Source organism: Pinus tabuliformis, chromosome 4_2 (assembly GCF_031772625.1).
Source record: "Pinus tabuliformis cultivar Carrire ecotype Pingquan chromosome 4_2, CPIR1, whole genome shotgun sequence".
NCBI classification, from domain to species: Eukaryota; Viridiplantae; Streptophyta; class Pinopsida; order Pinales; family Pinaceae; genus Pinus; species Pinus tabuliformis.
The window spans coordinates 1,178,418,851-1,178,435,931 of record NC_142304.1 but is presented as its reverse complement, the minus strand read 5'-3'; the positions used below and the strand labels follow the sequence as shown (position 1 = coordinate 1,178,435,931).

Genomic DNA, 17,081 nt, shown 5'->3' with positions numbered 1-17,081 from the left:
GTGTACATACAGCGAGTATTTGTGACTAAACAAACAAACAAAAAATTACATGTCTCTTATAAACATTCTAATAATATTCCACTCAAACATTATTATTTTATTTTATCAATTCTGCTATCATTAACAAGTTGATTGTGCACAGAATATTTTTTGACAATTTAAGCAAAAAACACATGTTCTAACACAACATAAATTTTACAAAATGCCATAAATTAGTATCAATATCCACCCTCTTACTATTAGTTGTTGCTTCAAGTTGTAACTTACAAATCCACAAAAAAATTATAGATTAATTGTTGTGTGGTCCTACTTGGCACTCCTTTCGAAAACTGCAATACCGTCTACCAAAACTCACAACAGGCATGTCTAACAAAAATGAATGAGGTGGTCGGAAATATCAAACCAGCTCTTAAAACAGAAAACAATTTGCAACAGTAGTAAGCATAATACTATGACATCTTCCTGGAATGGAAGACGGAATAGGTATTGAAATATAGTACGTATGGTCAAGAACAAATGTTACATTAGTTCACCAGTCATCGTGAACCAAAGAACATATCTTAGGCACATGACAGTGACCTAACAGTTAACAATGTTTGTGACAAGAAAATGTGCGCAAATGTTCCAAGAAAGAAGTTGTTTGTCATTGTGAAGAAGACATGGGAGAAATAACGGAGCAAAGCTCCTAAAATAAGAATGAAAAGATTGGTATTATTGCCAGTTGCTATGCTGAAAGAGCTCACTTTCTTGGGTGTTGCAACAACCAGTGGAGCCTTTGGGTTATCTGTAATAGCAAACTTGTCATGCATGAATCTGCTATCTACAATGGATTCATCTTTTGGAACAACCTTGTAACAGTAGCAGCTTTTCAGTCCCTCTTGGCTCTTGTAGCACTCGTGATTACTGTTTTTTTACTTGTTTGAAGTTCCAGATGACAGTAAAATTACCAACACTAGCAACAAGATGCCACTCCTGCTTTCCACTCTCCGTAACCTGGAGAAACATAAATAGTGTCAGAAACATCTATTGAGTTTTCATTTACAGATTGTGACGATGCAACATAAATTCAAAAAAATTGAGAGGAGATGTGGTTCCATGCAAGTAGGAAATAACTAAAAGGCATAAATTATTAAATAGTAGAAATATAAGAATGGTAAACGATATAAGAATAGTAAGCCAAATACCTGATCATTGTAAAAGCAGTACTACAGCATATTAGAATGACTAATGTCTGGTTTGAACCAGTTATCTAAGAAAATTAAAGGTTGCTGCCGATTTGGTGACTATCTAGGAAAGAAAAAAGCAAGGCACTTCATATGACATGTGATCATCTAGAGCAGAAAGATTGACAAGAGAAATTATCACATCATACAACAAACAAGATTGAATAGAAAGCTTCACACAAAGCCTCCTGGAAAGTATGCGACTAACTATGGGAAAAATTGTGGAAAAGTAAAGGCATCAGATTCTTTGAAAATAGTTCAAATATACATGCAAGAACGAATGTTTTACAGTCACGGCAACCATGATCAACTGGTCGCAAATCACGTGAGCACATCAGGGATTCTATCAGAAGTAAAAGCTTTGCAAATAACACAAACATCTCAAGTGCATGGACAAAGCATTTAATTAAGTGCATGCGATTCCCCAGCATAAGAAAAATGACTTGTTTGTATGGGTTGCCAGTCCCACTTATATCGAAAAGATAAAACACAATGCTCTTTAGCAGGTAATTCTGCCTAAACACTTCCCTTTTGGGGAAAAAGGGAAAACACGTCCCCCATACTAGAAAAACATTTCCCCAAGCACCCCACCGCCAATGCGGGGAAAATATGGGAAATGTATCGCAGTGGAACACTGGTTTTTCAATATGTCTAAATTGATAGGAAAAATGTTGAAAAGGGCCCTTTATAAGAACAGCATAGATCCATCTTGCCCTGGATGCATTTAAGCACTGAGAGGGATAAATAACAGATATAAAGCTCTTATTGTTTAAAATATTCAAAGTTAAAAGGGAGATATACATATATATAAAACACTTCCTTAAAGCACATTATTCCTCTAGGCTAAAATGTTCCCATGTATACAAAAAACTATATGAATTTCATACCTATAACCATTTGAAAAACATTCCCAGAATAAAACCATTTGAAATCATTAAGAGAGGCTTGGTTTGATGGCAAATTACAAAACCATTACCAGAATAAAACCATTTGAAACTATTAATAGAGGTTTGTGACTATATGGCAAAGTAGAGACGTTTCATAACCCAAACCAAGATTCAAATCCCCTAGAGACACATTTCCCCTGCATGAGTCGTCTCAGCCACGCAATGCGGATATTGCAAGCAGTTGAAACCAGGTGCAAATCACAAGTGACATTGGTATTGCATGAGCCGTCTTAGCTGTTAAAAACCGATAGTGTAAACTATCTTCCTCTCCATTAATCAAATATGATTTACATATATACAGGGGTATTGTTTCAAAATAGGAAAACTATCTTGGACACACGATCTGTTGGTTGAGAGAATATTTCAACCACACACAAACATAGGAACAGACTCCTCTAGATAGAAATAATCACAACTGGGGCAAGTAAGAATTACTTATTCCAACACACCCCCTTAATGAGTACTTGTCTCGATATCAATTTACAAAGTCTAGTTGTGGTCAAACATAACAAAAGAATATGTTGATGTCAATATAAAGGAGCAACCATCCTCCGGAATGCATGGGTGCTAACTACTGCAACTGCTAGTCTTGTAGGATGTCCTTCGCATACATGGTTCTTTCTACCATTATAACTGCATACATGTACCTGTAAATCCCCCTCCAATATCATCATGGATTTTATCGGATTACCCGTAACCATGCTCTGGGTTTTAACGGATCACCCTCAACCATGCCACCAAGGGCTCTTAGCCACCAAGGCTCAACTCAGCCATGAAGGCTCTAACACAGCCACGAAGGCTCAACTCAGCCATGAAGGCTCTAACACAACCTCGAAGGCTCACCACAGCCGCTCTAGGCCACAAATCTGCCACTAGGGCACTCCAGCCACTCTGGGCTACAAACCTGCCACTAGGGCACTCTAGCCACTAAGGCTCACCAAAGACCCGACTCAACTAGGCCGAGGGTTTTCTCGGCTAACCCTAAACCATGCCAATGGGAATCTCTGTCCCACTTCACTCTTACATGTGGTTTCTGGCTTACCACAAACCAACACTGCAAATACAAAGTGGTTTTTAGATTACCACGAACTATATGGGGTACACATGCCTTACAAGGCTTACAACACAATTCCAACTTTTGGAGTTACTAGGTACATACCTTACAAATACCACTACAAAACATCCTAGACTTGATTACACATGTGGTTCGCATTACAACATGATAAAGTCTATTCCACAAACACAAACAAACTCACACTAACTTTCACCTAGTTGTCCATCATTGTTTAATCGTTGTTGCTGCTCGTTTAACATCTTGGGCATCTTTTTCTTTGTCAATTAAATCTTGGAAATCCATGCTTAACCTGTCGTCATTTGTTATAGTCGCGAATTCTAACAAAATAACTTTACCTAAATTGAGTTAGCTAGGCTCAATAAGGCACAATAATTTTATCATGACTCCAAGAAATAAAAAAATAAACTTTCAGATTAATAATTGATCAAATTTCTCTATCTCTACCCAACATGACTTTAGATCACTATTTGAAAAGCAGTGACAACACAGTTAGCTCTCCACTTAGATGAAACTCCATGTTCACTATACCAAAGTCAGCACTCTGCCATCAGCCGATCCAGGTCGCACAAATCCAACCTTAGGCAAAAAATGCCTGGTTCAAACGTGCAGAAAATGGCGTGTTGCTTGGCACATCATCTGGCTAATTCTCTGATTATCAACGAAAACTCTAAAACACCAATTGATTCAAGGATGCCACTCATGGACCAATGAGGGTCGTTCTTGCAGAGTTACCAATAGACCATTCTTCATGGCCAGAATTAGCGACAACTTTGGCGTCACCACCTGATTTTGCACGACCCGAACGTGAAGTCTCCTGAGAATCCCTACGGCCGCGACCTTCATCTGCAAGTACGCCATGTCCTTACCCAGGCAAGTCCTCAGCCCTGCATTAAATGCCAAGAACTTGTACATGGACTCGCTCTTTATCCTCAACTACCCGTCGCCGCTCACATCAATCCATCGCTCGGGCTTGAATTCCAGACTGTCGAGTCCCCAGATGCTCTGCATGCGGCAATAACAAATGTGGATTCTATAAGCAAATTCTTCAAAAAAAAAAAAAATCAGGCATTTTCTAACAACAATCTTAGTGGCCTTTCCTCGGCCTTAATGTGCTCGGTTGTTGTGGCCACCGCTCCACAGACTGCTCCGGAGGCAAAGAAGTTTATATCGCAATCTCTTGCCCATCGTTTGGATGGTTATTGGCCACCCAGTCTCCAGATCCAGGTTCTCGGCACCAATTTTGCCACTGGAGTCAATCCTTCTCCACGTCGAGCCACCGATCGGCCTTCAAAAATGCGCTTTCTGCTGCGCTCAGATCTCAGCAATTTCAACACAAAATTTTCCACCGCCAAGAACTTTCGTAACAACAACCTTCAAAACCTCCTTTTTCGTAACAACAATTTTGATATTAAATTGAAAACATTTTTCTCTGGTTCGCCACACACAGGCCGATATTAATTTGAAAGCTATCTCACTGCAGCCACGAAAGCACCTGCACGCAAAACTCCCTCTGCCCGACTGATGAACCCGAAGGTTGTGTGCAGAACTCCCTCTGTCGTGATCTGATCACTCCTCGGTAGGCTTAAATAAATGGACAAACCAAAACCAAACATTCAACAAACTGTTTATTTACCTCAGCCCAGGAGGGGCCAAGCCCAGCAGGGGCCGGCCCTTAGGACTCTGATACCATGTTAAAAATTGATAGTGTAAACTATCTTCCTCTCCATTAATCAAATATGATTTACATATATACAGGAGTATTGTCTCAAGATAGGAAAACTATCTTGGACACACAATCTGTTGGTTGAGAGAATATCTCAACCACACACAAACATAGGAACATAGTTAAGAACAGACTCCTCTAGATAAAAATAATCACAACTGGGACAATTAGGAATTACTTATTCCAACATCAGCCACACAAAGAGGATATTGCAAGCAGTTGAAACCAGGTGCAAATCACAAGTGACATTGGTATTGAATGCTGGCTCCACTGCATTGTAATGATCTTAGATTGGATAAGAGCAAGGTGCTTTGGATGAATATATATTCCCCCAACCATAATTTCTTAAACAAAGAGATCCTCCTCAAGGTGTTGTCAGCTATTACATCTTAATATGCCCAGATTGTGAAAGGGTACACTTGTGGCACAATGGTAATAAGATAAAATAATTTTATCAAATCCAACGAACGATCACAAAAGTGGGTCAATGGGTCCAACATGTAATCCCATGTAAATGGGATATGGGAATGCTACTTCTAGATCAGTACTCAAAGTGAGAAGCAAAAGAAAAAGAAAACAGAGCTTTAGGAACTGTTAACTAACTGTGAAGCAAAAAGACAGTATAGATGCCATGATACAATAAGAGAACCAGAGACTGAGGATCTTGTGGCTGCACAGGAAAGGGTTCTGCACGTCCCGATGACTGAGGGAGAGAGAGGAGACCTAGGTATGGGCTCGTTATTATCAATCACTGTGAAATGGCCGATGTTTTGGCAGAAGATATCCTCAAGGGATCAACTGGGGCTGGGTGGACCCAGCTATATGATCCTGGGGAACGACAGCACAGAACTAGGAAACATTGCTCTCCTATCATCCATGGTAAAGGGAAAGAAACCCTGGTAGAGGCCCGGCTGCCCAGCTTAAACTGGAGCGTAGTAGGAAGCATCTAAGAAAAACCAAACAAAGCCAAAAATAAAATATAATATAATAAACATCTGAAACCTAAAATGCTAAGCAGATAGGGATATGGTACTTACCCAAGAGAACTGGCCACCGTGGAATTTGTTCTTCTTTCCTGCAAGATGCGAAAGGACCGGAGTTAGCTTGAGCAACCTTGGAGCTGCAATCTAATTCCCCATCCTACCACTGAAACCCGTCTTCACATTCCCATCCTTGTTTTGGCCATTCTCATGGAAGTCTTTCTATAGAGGCGGATCTTCCCATCACCAGAACCGACCACCACACACCCATCACCAATTGAGGCAAAGCACTGGAAATTTGTCCCTTCGGAGAATTGATGCCCACCCTCCCAATTCAACACAGGGCTGGCAATATCCTGAACATTGCCATGCCTAACTCTCATGTCCCACCTGCAGAGCCTGTTATCATCGACACCTCAGAAGGTGAACTCAGAGGCATCCAGCTGGGAACTCTTGCTATTGTTGGTGACATCCCTCATTGTAATAGAGGTTCCATCTTTCCGGAATTTTCATTATGTTACGACCCTGCCAGTCTCGATATCAAGCTGGTGAATACCGGTGGAATAAGGCCTTCCCTCTTTTGCGGGGGAAACTGTGGTCTAGGGCCCCATGTTTAAACTCTGGATACCACCTGTGGCCGCTTCTTCGAACTCTTCTCTAAAGAGGGGGAAACTGTGGTCTAGGGCACCCATGTTTAAACTCTGGATACCACCTGTGGCCGCTTCTTCGAACTCTTCTCTCTAATTCCTGTGCGAAGGGGTTTGAGGCGACGTATGACGGGGGGTTTGAGGCGACGTATGACGGGTGTTGGCCGCAGACAGGTGCATACATGCGAGGCCGGTGGTTACAGAAACATTCAACGGTTGAACCAACTGTTAGGCGGCGTAAACCAAGGAGTCAGTTGAAAGTTCAAGCGGTCAATGCAAATTGCGCCACAGTGGCAGTTCTTTCCAAAGAACGCCCCCTAATAATTAGTTAATAATATAAAAATCATTGAAAAATACATAGACTGTGAACTCAGGTGTATAAAAAATTTGCGATGTACCAGCCTCGCAGTAAAAAATTTGCGTTGTACCAGCCTCGCAGTAAAAAATTTGCGTTGTACCAGCTTCGCAGTATGCTCTAAAACTGTTCCCGTTGGGTTAAGAGAGTTTTTTAATGCAAGAAACAGTTTAACGGTCTGAGGCCTATAAGTATTTTTGGCGGGCTCAATATGCAAAGGCATGTGGTCTCTGGTAGGAACAGGTTAAAGGCCCAAGACCCAAAGGCATCTGGATTTTGGCAGGAGTGAAAGTCAGCTGAAAGTCAGTTAACAGCACAGTACCAGAGGGATTTGGCCTTTGGCAGAGTTAAAGTCTGTCCCCTTACTGAACATGGATTATTCTAGGTAGTCTGGTTTTCCTTGAATAAAGGTGATGAGTCAGCCAGCAGGTGAACTGGTTTTCCTTGAATAAAAATGATAAGTGAACCAGCAGTGACAGCAGTAACCTGGTTTTCTTTGAATAAAAATGATGAGTCAATCAGCATTCCCAGTGCGCTGCCAGCATTCCTAATTATCTACCAAATATGATTATCCTGTTAATTGTGATAAATTTTCTTACCTGTATAAAAAACACAATTTTCTCAACTCAACCAATAAATATTATAATTTAAATTGAATACATAAATTTATCAGAGGATGACTGAAAATGTGCTTCTCAATATTGTTGGAAATCACTTTTCAAAAGGGAGCTACAAGTACATCCCTGTACTTTCAAACAGATATAGATTCCAAACATAAACACGAACTAATTTTGATAAAAATCCACGATAAGGATGTAAAATGCAAAACTTATAAGTAAAATGGTAATTAAATCTATATTTAAATTTCATTTTCCAATCCATCTTCAAATTATAAATGAATTTGCAACTAATTAGTTAGTTAGTTTAATTATTTATTTAGGTTTGTTTAATAGTTTTTTTCTGGATTTTTTTAAATATATTTGAAATTTAATGAAAAAACTTGTTTTAATGACTCCTGAACTGAAGTTTTCCTTCATTTCTATGTAATTCACAATATCTATAAACAAGCAAGTTGCAACAAAATGTAGTTTTGCCGGTGCGTGAATTGTGAACTGCCCTTTTAATCTTGTTCCATATAAACATGAAAGAGAGAGAGTTTTTTTCCGGACGAAAAAGCGATATATATTATATTAAGACAATATAAGAAGCCTGATAAGGTACAAAAGGGAGCAGCATGTGAGGCTTCAAAAAAGCCAACAGACATAATTTTACAGATATGCAAGAAATCATCGGACACATGAGACATATAACAAAATGACCGAGAGGAGCCAAGCACAAATTCAAGGCAAAATATACAAAATAGCAAAAACTAGAAGAGACTTGTTGCAAGCTGAAAATGAGCCTGATAAAGCCCAGGCGACAGATAAGCAGAGGGCAGAAAAAACACGTCCATAAAACATTCCAAATACTTATTTGGGCATCTTTCTTGGGATCGAATCATAGAATGCAGAAATATTATGCAGGATAGACTTGTAAGGGATCTTTGAGTCTTTGAAGATCTGGAAATTCCTCCATTTCCACGCACTCCATAAGATAATAACTAGAGAAATTCGCGTAGACTCCTCTTGCCTGCCCCACCACTCGAACGCTCAGAGAACGCATACACCAAACATCCAGCCAACAGCGAGCAAAAGATATTTACAGAGACTTGAAGATTGCGAAGAGCAAAGTGCACTTCTAAACAAGCCCGAATCAACTTGCTCAAGCTCAGGGAACAGAGCTGATAATTCAATTTTAACAATCCAATTTCCTCAATGACAATAGAGCACAGAGCGTAATACTTTAAAAACTTTCTCCTGGGTATTTAAAGGAAGAAAAAAAGCCTGAAAAAACATTGAAGGGTTGAATGACAAATAGTGTACATGCCCATAAAACCTCAGTCTTCAGGCAATCAAAGTATGCACAACAAATGAGCAAAGAGTCAAATGCCCAGCTGAAAGTTAAGGTTGAAAGGAGGAATTTGAAATTCGGATAAGTTGAATGATTAATCTATTGCTCTAAAAGAAATAATAAGAGAAATAAGAAGTCAGATTTTTTCATCTTAGAGATGGATGTGGTCTAATGATTAAATGAAAAAGTTTATTAATCATTTAATATGTATAACTGAGTTAAGGTTGAAAGGAGGAATTTGAAATTCGGATAAGTTGAATGATTAATCTATTGCTCTAAAAGAAATAATAAGAGAAATAAGAAGTCAGATTTTTTCATCTTAAAGATGGATGTGGTCTAATGATTAAATGAAAAAGTTTATTAATCATTTAATATGTATAACTGAGAACTACTCCCAATAAAATTTTGTTATGCGAAAAATATAACTACTCCCAATATAATTTCATAGGTGAAAAAAGTTTTTTCATCCTATAGTCTAAGGACGAAACGAAGAACAGAAGAAAATGTTGCTACAATCTGCAGAGTAAGAAAAGGATGCCTGGGATCCATCACACAATAACATGAATGCTTACAAGATGTTAAATAAATTGACAGGGAAGAGGAAATCAAGTGATTTATTGTTTGATTTGATTTTATCGAACACTTTGGTGTCCTTAGTGTTTATTTGAAAATGGGTTAATAATAATTTATAATAATTTAATATTATTTAAATTATAAAAATTAATTAAATTATAATTTTATTTTAAATTTATTATTATTATATAATAATAAAAAAAATTAATTGAGTTTAGTTTAGGTGGTTGGATGGAATAGTTATTATCATCCTCACCCAATTTAAGTCTTGCAAGTTAACATGTTGATGCTCTCAAATAGAGTAACTAGTACCAACAACTTCTCTCTTGCCTTGGAGCTAAAAGAGAAACTAATTTTCTTCCTTGAGGTTACCTAATGCCCAAAATTTTTAAAAACCCCAAGGGTTAGCTCAAGTGGTCTAGAGCCAAATTTGAGGTCATGTGATATTGTTTTGATATTGTTGCTAGTTGCTATTGATTCCCTTGGGGCCAGGTCCCATAATCAATGCCGAAGGTTTACTCGGTTTACCATCCACTAAATGTGACGCAGTACTCCAAACTTTCTCGTGCTTTCATTCCAAGTAAAAATAAATAAATAAATACATAATAAAAATAATATAGATATAGATATAAAACAATATTCTTAACCATGGAGATTTAATTCCAAGTACTCCAAACTTTCCCGTGCTTTCATTCCAAGTAAAAATAAATAAATACATAAATACATAATAAAAATAATATAGATATAGATATAAAACAATATTCTTAACCATGGAGATTTAATTCCACTTTATTGGAGATTCTAAACCTGTAAATAGGCTTTGTTACAATAGCATGGCTTATCAATAGCACATGCCCAAAAAATCATTACTTCATATGACATTGTTTATATGACATGTTTTCTAATTAATCAATTTAATTATGAACACTAAAAGAGCATAACTTCTTTGTTGGTAAATCTCAACTTTTTATTTGTACGCTATTATGAATATTCTAATTGCTTTGAGATAAATTTCAACTTTTTATTTGTATACTACTATAAATATTCTAAATTATTCCATGCAGATTAAATCTTTATCATCCACCTAATACTAATATGTTCACTTGATGTAGTTCAATTGATAATGGTTGTGAAAATGAAATCTCACCCAACAAAAAATCTTGAGTTTAAATTTTGTACTATCCCCCAATCAAAATGAAAAATTTAACATGATGAAAATACAATCCTACCAAATTTATAAAAAATATATACTTAAACAATTAATTAAAATTATGAAAATCTTATTCAAACACTTTTTAATTAATTAAAAGACATTTACATACGTACCCACGAAATCCAGATTTGTATACCTTGAAAAACATCATTATCCTTATTGTACAGGATTTTAACGCATTCAAAAACAACAACTATATTGCTTATCATTTCCCCGATTTTAATTAACCGTCCTTTAAAATAAAGGTAAAGGGTAGCATTAACAGGCGACTAAGGTTAAGATGGATGTGTACTAATTATATCAAAGGTTAAGCATAGGGTTTTTCACCTTTGACTTGTGGAATGTTTATTAAAAATATTCATTAATATATTTATGTGAGAAAATTTTAAAATAATTATATTATATTTTTTTTATTCAAGTTTGATTCATAATGAATTAAATAAAGTTTTTATGATGAACCATAGTTATTGGTTCGAAAGGCGTTGGCCAAAAAATTCTCTCATGTGATTTCTACCAAAAGACTTTGTTTAATATATTATATTTATTGACATATTTCTTTCAATATTATTTTGAAAAAAAAAATTCCCCGAAATTTGAAACTAAAAATTATTCAGCCGGTTCATTCATTTAACATAAATATAAAGCTCTTGTTGTATTTACCTGACCACAACAACTTAAATAAAACAAGAGCATAACACATTTTATTGTAATCTGGAAACGACATTAAATGTAAAAATTTCTTTTGAATATAAAAGGTTATAATCATAGAAACATTTTAAAAATATCTTTATGGGTAGGTGCGACTTTATTGTTCACATTTATATACATTTAAATGAAGAATAAAAGAGGAACAAAATTCAAATTAAATTTAAATGATGGTATTGGCCAAATTATATGAAAAAATTTCGGTCTCAAATAAGGTATTTCTTATGAAGTATTTATTTAATATGAAGATGTCATAAGGTGGACTTGTGGTTGATCACTTAAATGAATTTAATATGGTTATTAGTCAGTTAAGTTATCTAGGGGTAAATTTTGATGATGAAATTAGGGTTTTGTTATTTATGTGCTTATTGCCATAAAGTTTGAATGAATTAATTCTGGCTATTCGTAACTTTGTCTCTGGATCTAGTACTTTAAAATTAGATGATGTTGTTAGTGTCATCCTTAGCGAGGAAATGCGACAGAAAAGCTCTAGTGAGACATCGGGTGATGCTTTGGTTGCAGAGATTAGGGAAAGAAAAATGGAAAGAGGAAGGAGCCCAGGAAATCGTAGTGTGTCAAGAAAAGGTAGATCCAAATCCAGATCGGAGATAGTGTGCTGGAAATGTAGGAAGAAAGGACACCTGAAGAAAGACTACAAATCTCAGAAGGGAAAAGAAGGAGATGGACTGCAAGAGAACAATCATGAAGTGAATGTGACAGGGGATGTGTTGCAAGATGTTTTAATTCTTTCATTAGAGAATATTATTGATGTTGGGTGGTAGATTTGGGGGCCTCATTCCATGCCACACTTGAACGGAAAAATTTTCATGACTATGTTCAAGGAGATTTTGGACAAGTTCGTTTGGGTGATGATAAACCCTATAAAATCGTTGGAATGGGTAAGGTTTTTATAAAGCAACAAAATGGAAACCAACGACTATTGAAGGAGGTAAGGCATATTCCAAAAAAAATATATCTAACTTCAACAAGGCAGTTAGGTGGTGAAGGTTGTGTAACTACTTTTACAAACAAAACCTGGAAGGTCACGAAAGGAGCCCTGTTAATAGAAAAAGGAGAAAATTTTGGTACATTGTATTTATGTAATGGTATTTCTAATTATATTAATGCATTAAACTCCACATGAGCAAATACAACATTGTGGCATTATAGGCTTGGGCACATGAATGAGAAAGGGATGCAAATTCTTCACTCAAGAAATTTGTTGCTAAGATTGAAGCATGTTGATTTGGATTTCTGTGAGAATTGTGTTTATGAAAAGCAGGAGAGAGTAAGATTTATCAGGGTTGGGAAAGAAAATAAGAGTGAAAAATTAGAGCTTGTGCATATGTATGTATGGGGACTAACTCAGGTATCATCTCTCAGTGGCTCTCGCTATTGTGTTACTTTTATTGATGATGCAACTAGGAAAACCTGGATTTATTGTATTCGAAATAAATCTGATGTATTTGGTACTTTCAAGAAATGGAAAGATTTGATTGAGAATGAGACAGGAAAAAAATTAAAGTGTCTGAGATCAAACAATGGAGGTGAATACTACAACAAAGAATTTGATAACTAGAACATGGAATTCACAAAGAGAATATGGTTCCAGGAACACCACAAGAAAATGGTATGTCAAAAAGGATGAACAGGACAATCATTGAGCGTGCAAGGTGCATGAGATTACATGCAGGATTTCCCTTACAATTTTGGGCAGATGTTGTAGATATTGTTGTTTATCTAATAGACAGAAGGCCTTCAAGTTCCTTGGATGGTGGTATTCAAGAGGAGGTATAGACAGGTTAAAATGTAAGCAACTCATTTTTAAAGACTTTCAGTTGTGAAGCCCTTGTCCACATTAATAAAGAAAATAAAATAAAACTCAAGGCAAAATCAAAGAAATGTACCTTTATTAGATATGGTGTTAATGATTTTGGTTATCGCTTATATGATTATGAAAATCAAAAAATCATTAGGAGAAGAGATGTCATATTCAATGAAAAATTATTGTATAAGGATCAAATGTAGGAAAAGAAACGGGAAAAGGATAACAAAGAATACACAGTGCTTGATGAGATCACATAAAAAGTAAAGGTGCCTGAAAATTATAATTATCGGCAATTATAACAACAACAACAACCAAAGCAACAACAAGAACCTTAAACACCTGAAAGTGGTGTTAGAAGATTTACCAGGATAAGTAGACCACCTGAACGATACTCTCCTTCATTATATTATGTATTTTTTATTGATTCTAGTGAAATAGAAAGATATGAAGAAGCAATGCAGGTAGAAATGGGGAAGAAGTGGGAGCAAGCCATGGAAGAAGAGATGGACTCCTTGATGCATAACCTGACTTGGGACTTAGTCAAGTTTCCTATAAGTGAAACAACATTGCAGAATAAATGAGTTTACAGGTTGAAGGAAGAAGATGGAGGAAAACACAGGTATAAGGCTAGACTTGTGGTGAAGGGGTTTGCAAAAAAGAAAGGCATAGACTTTGACGAAATTTTTTCTCCTGTTGTTAAAATGACTTCAATTAGAACTATTTTACGTCTATTGGCAGTAGAATATTTGCATCTTGAGAAGTTAGATGTAAAGACAACCTTTCTCCATGGGGATTTTGAGGAAGAAATATATGTACAACAACCACAAGGGTATGAGGTTAAAGAGAAAGAGAAATTAGTGTGCAAGTTGAAGAAGAGCTTGTATGAATTTAACAAACTCCAAGGCAGTGGTATCTAAAATTTGTAGGCGTTTGTCTGAACAAGGTTATACGAGATGTCACTTTGACCATTTTGTTTATCTTAAACGGAAAATTGACGACAACTATATTATATTTCTATTGTATGTAGATGACATGCTTATTGCAGGGTATAACATGCGGGAAATAAATGTACTCAAAAGAAAATTGACAAATTCATTTGCAATGAAGGATTTGGGTGTTGCAAAGAAAATCCTTGGTATGAGAAAAACTAGAGACAGGAAAAATCACAAATTAACATTGTCTCAAAGTGAGTACATATAAAAGGTGTTGAAAAGATTTAATACGCAGAATGAAAAACTAGTTAGTCCACCTTTGGCTAGCCATTTCAAACTAAGTAAGGAGATGTGTCCCAAGACCGAGGAAGAGACAGATTATATGTGTAAAGTTCCATATGCATCAGCAATTGGAAGATTAATGTATGTAATGGTCTACGCAAGGCTTGATATTTAACATGCAATGGGAGTTGTAAGAAAGTATAATAACAATACAAGAAAAGAGCATTGGATGGCAGTGAAGTGGATTCTCGAGTATTTGAGAGGTACCACAAATAAAGCATTATGATTTGATGGTTCAAACATTGCTCTACAAGGATATATTGATGCAGATATGGCAGGTGATAAAGATAACATGAGGAGCACCACAGAGTATGTGTTTACTATAGGTGGAACAACTGTCAATTGGGTTTCATAATTGCAAAGCAATGTTGCACTTTCAAAAATGAAAGCAAAGTATGTTGCTGCTACATTGGCTAGTAAAGAAATGATTTGGTTAAAAATGTTTATGGATGAATTGGGCAAGAAGTAGGAGATGGGCAGGTTATATAATGATAGCCAGAGTGCCATTCATCTTACAAAGAACTCAACATTTCATTCCAAGACTAAACATATACATATCAAGTACCATTTCTTACGGTCAGTGTTGGAAGATGGACAGTTGAAGCTGGAAAAGATACACACTAGTTGTTAGTTCCCTATAATACTAGTGATTCCCCCATTATTATTGTCATTGTATCCCTTATTGTTATTGTTTTGCCCTTATTGTCCCCATATTGTTATTATTATGCCCTATAGAAGCCCACTATTGTTATTGTTCTGCTCTTATATTATTATTGTTATGTCAGCTTTGATTATATTGTCACCCCTTAGACTCCTATATATAGAAAGGAGGTTTTGTCATTTGTATCATCCAAGAATTGTTCATTTGTGTAATGTAAAGGAGGTTGCCCCCTCGGGTTGATTTTGTAGTCGTTGATCTATTTTTTCTATCTTTTTGTGAGTTGGTTCATAACAGTAGCCATAATCTTGCAGATATGTTAACAAAAGTTGTAACCAAGGATAAACTGATATTTTTCTCAGTTTCAATTGGTCTTCAAATATGATGGTAAAGATGAGTAATAGCTAGGTCCAAGTGGAGTCATTGTCCAACAAGTAAGGCAATGATGTAGTTTATATAATCAGTCTCCAAGTGGGAGATTGTTAGGTGTAGAGCATGATTATCTTCTTGATTCAGAGGTCTCAACCGCGTTGGACCCTAATTCCTAAATGGGGCGACAAAGCCACCCATATGATAGTTGTTAGGGGGGTCTGGGTGGCGGGGGGAGTGGGGCATGGGACGACAAAATAGATGAAAATTTTCCTTGTAAAATATTGTAATTTCGTAGTCAATCTGGATCGTTCATTAGGCGGATGATATGACGATAGAAGTTATGTTAATTTATTGTTTTTTTCCCTAAATGATGATCCTCAGTTTATATGAGGGAATTATATTGTGGTTGTTTATTATTATTCTAAGCGATAGAGAGAGAGGAGGTTGTGTGTGAGAACAAAGAGGAAATTACAACGGATCTGTTGTAGGTTGTATCTCTTCATTTTGATGGATAATATAAAAGGAAGCACTAACTATTTCTTTGTAGACGTAGCCCAAATTGGGTGAACCACGTATATCTATGTCTCTTGTTTTATGTGTTTTCATATTTTTGTTTCCGCTATATTTTATGTGTTTCATTTCTTCGTGAATTAATTTCTAACAACATATAGAAGGAAAAGGTTTTGCAACCGAATGGATATGTGAAATACTTAATGTTAACATATCCATCTGGAATGCAGAAACACGAGATATTTCTTTGAGATTATATTCATCAAACACTTCATCCAAAATCATGTACCTTTTGCATCTACCAATGTCAACATCACATGCACACTACCATGCACTTTTGCAAATTAGTAGTTTCGATAATATCATCCATAATGACAACACACAAGGAATACTCCAAGTAATGTCGGAAATAAAAACTAACATTTCGATGTCAGATGTGCCTTCTAGACATCCTTTTAACAATGAATTTGTTTCTAATACATCATGTACCCAACTAAACTATCAGTCAATTGACACTGTAGCATCAAGAAAAAAAATTGTTGAAGTGGTTAAACACTGCACATTATCAAACACAAGATGATCATTCTTTGTCAATGCATACGCAAAACAACAAAATAGTCTCTATGCCTTTTTGCAATGGAACCAATAAGGAACACACTTGCTTGCACCAATAAAATTTGCAATGAAGACACAAGGTTCCTTGGTTTGCGAAGAACGGAAAAAGCATGTGAAATCAAACAAAGCAACTGAGAAATATTTGCAATCAATGGAAGACACACCTATAAATGCATGTTGTATTTGTGATAGATTGTACTTTGGAAAAGACATGCGACTCATTGACAAAGTTGCATTGTCCACTTCTCGCTATCTCATGCCTGCAACAAAAGTCAAACGAATCAAAATAATCATCTCAAGTGCATGGACAAAGCATATAATCAAGTGCATGTGATTCCCCAACATAAGAAAAATGACTTGTTTTTATGAGTTGCCAGTCCCACTTATATCGAAAAGATAAAACACAATGCTCTTTAGCTGGTAATTCTGCCTA

The 17,081-nt window shown here is 36.2% G+C and overlaps 1 pseudogene across 1 annotated transcript in view; it reads right to left on the bottom strand.

Moving 5' to 3' along the window:
• Window positions 1-283: 283 nt before the first annotated feature.
• LOC149173872 (protein CYPRO4 pseudogene) overlaps window positions 284-17,081 on the bottom strand; it is a 34,566-nt pseudogene continuing 17,768 nt past the window's right edge. The window contains exons 2-3 of the transcript XR_016259309.1: window positions 6,006-6,688; window positions 284-993 (exon numbers count right to left, since the gene is read on the bottom strand). The product of XR_016259309.1 is annotated as a protein CYPRO4 pseudogene (transcript). The remainder of the gene's footprint in view (window positions 994-6,005; window positions 6,689-17,081) is intronic.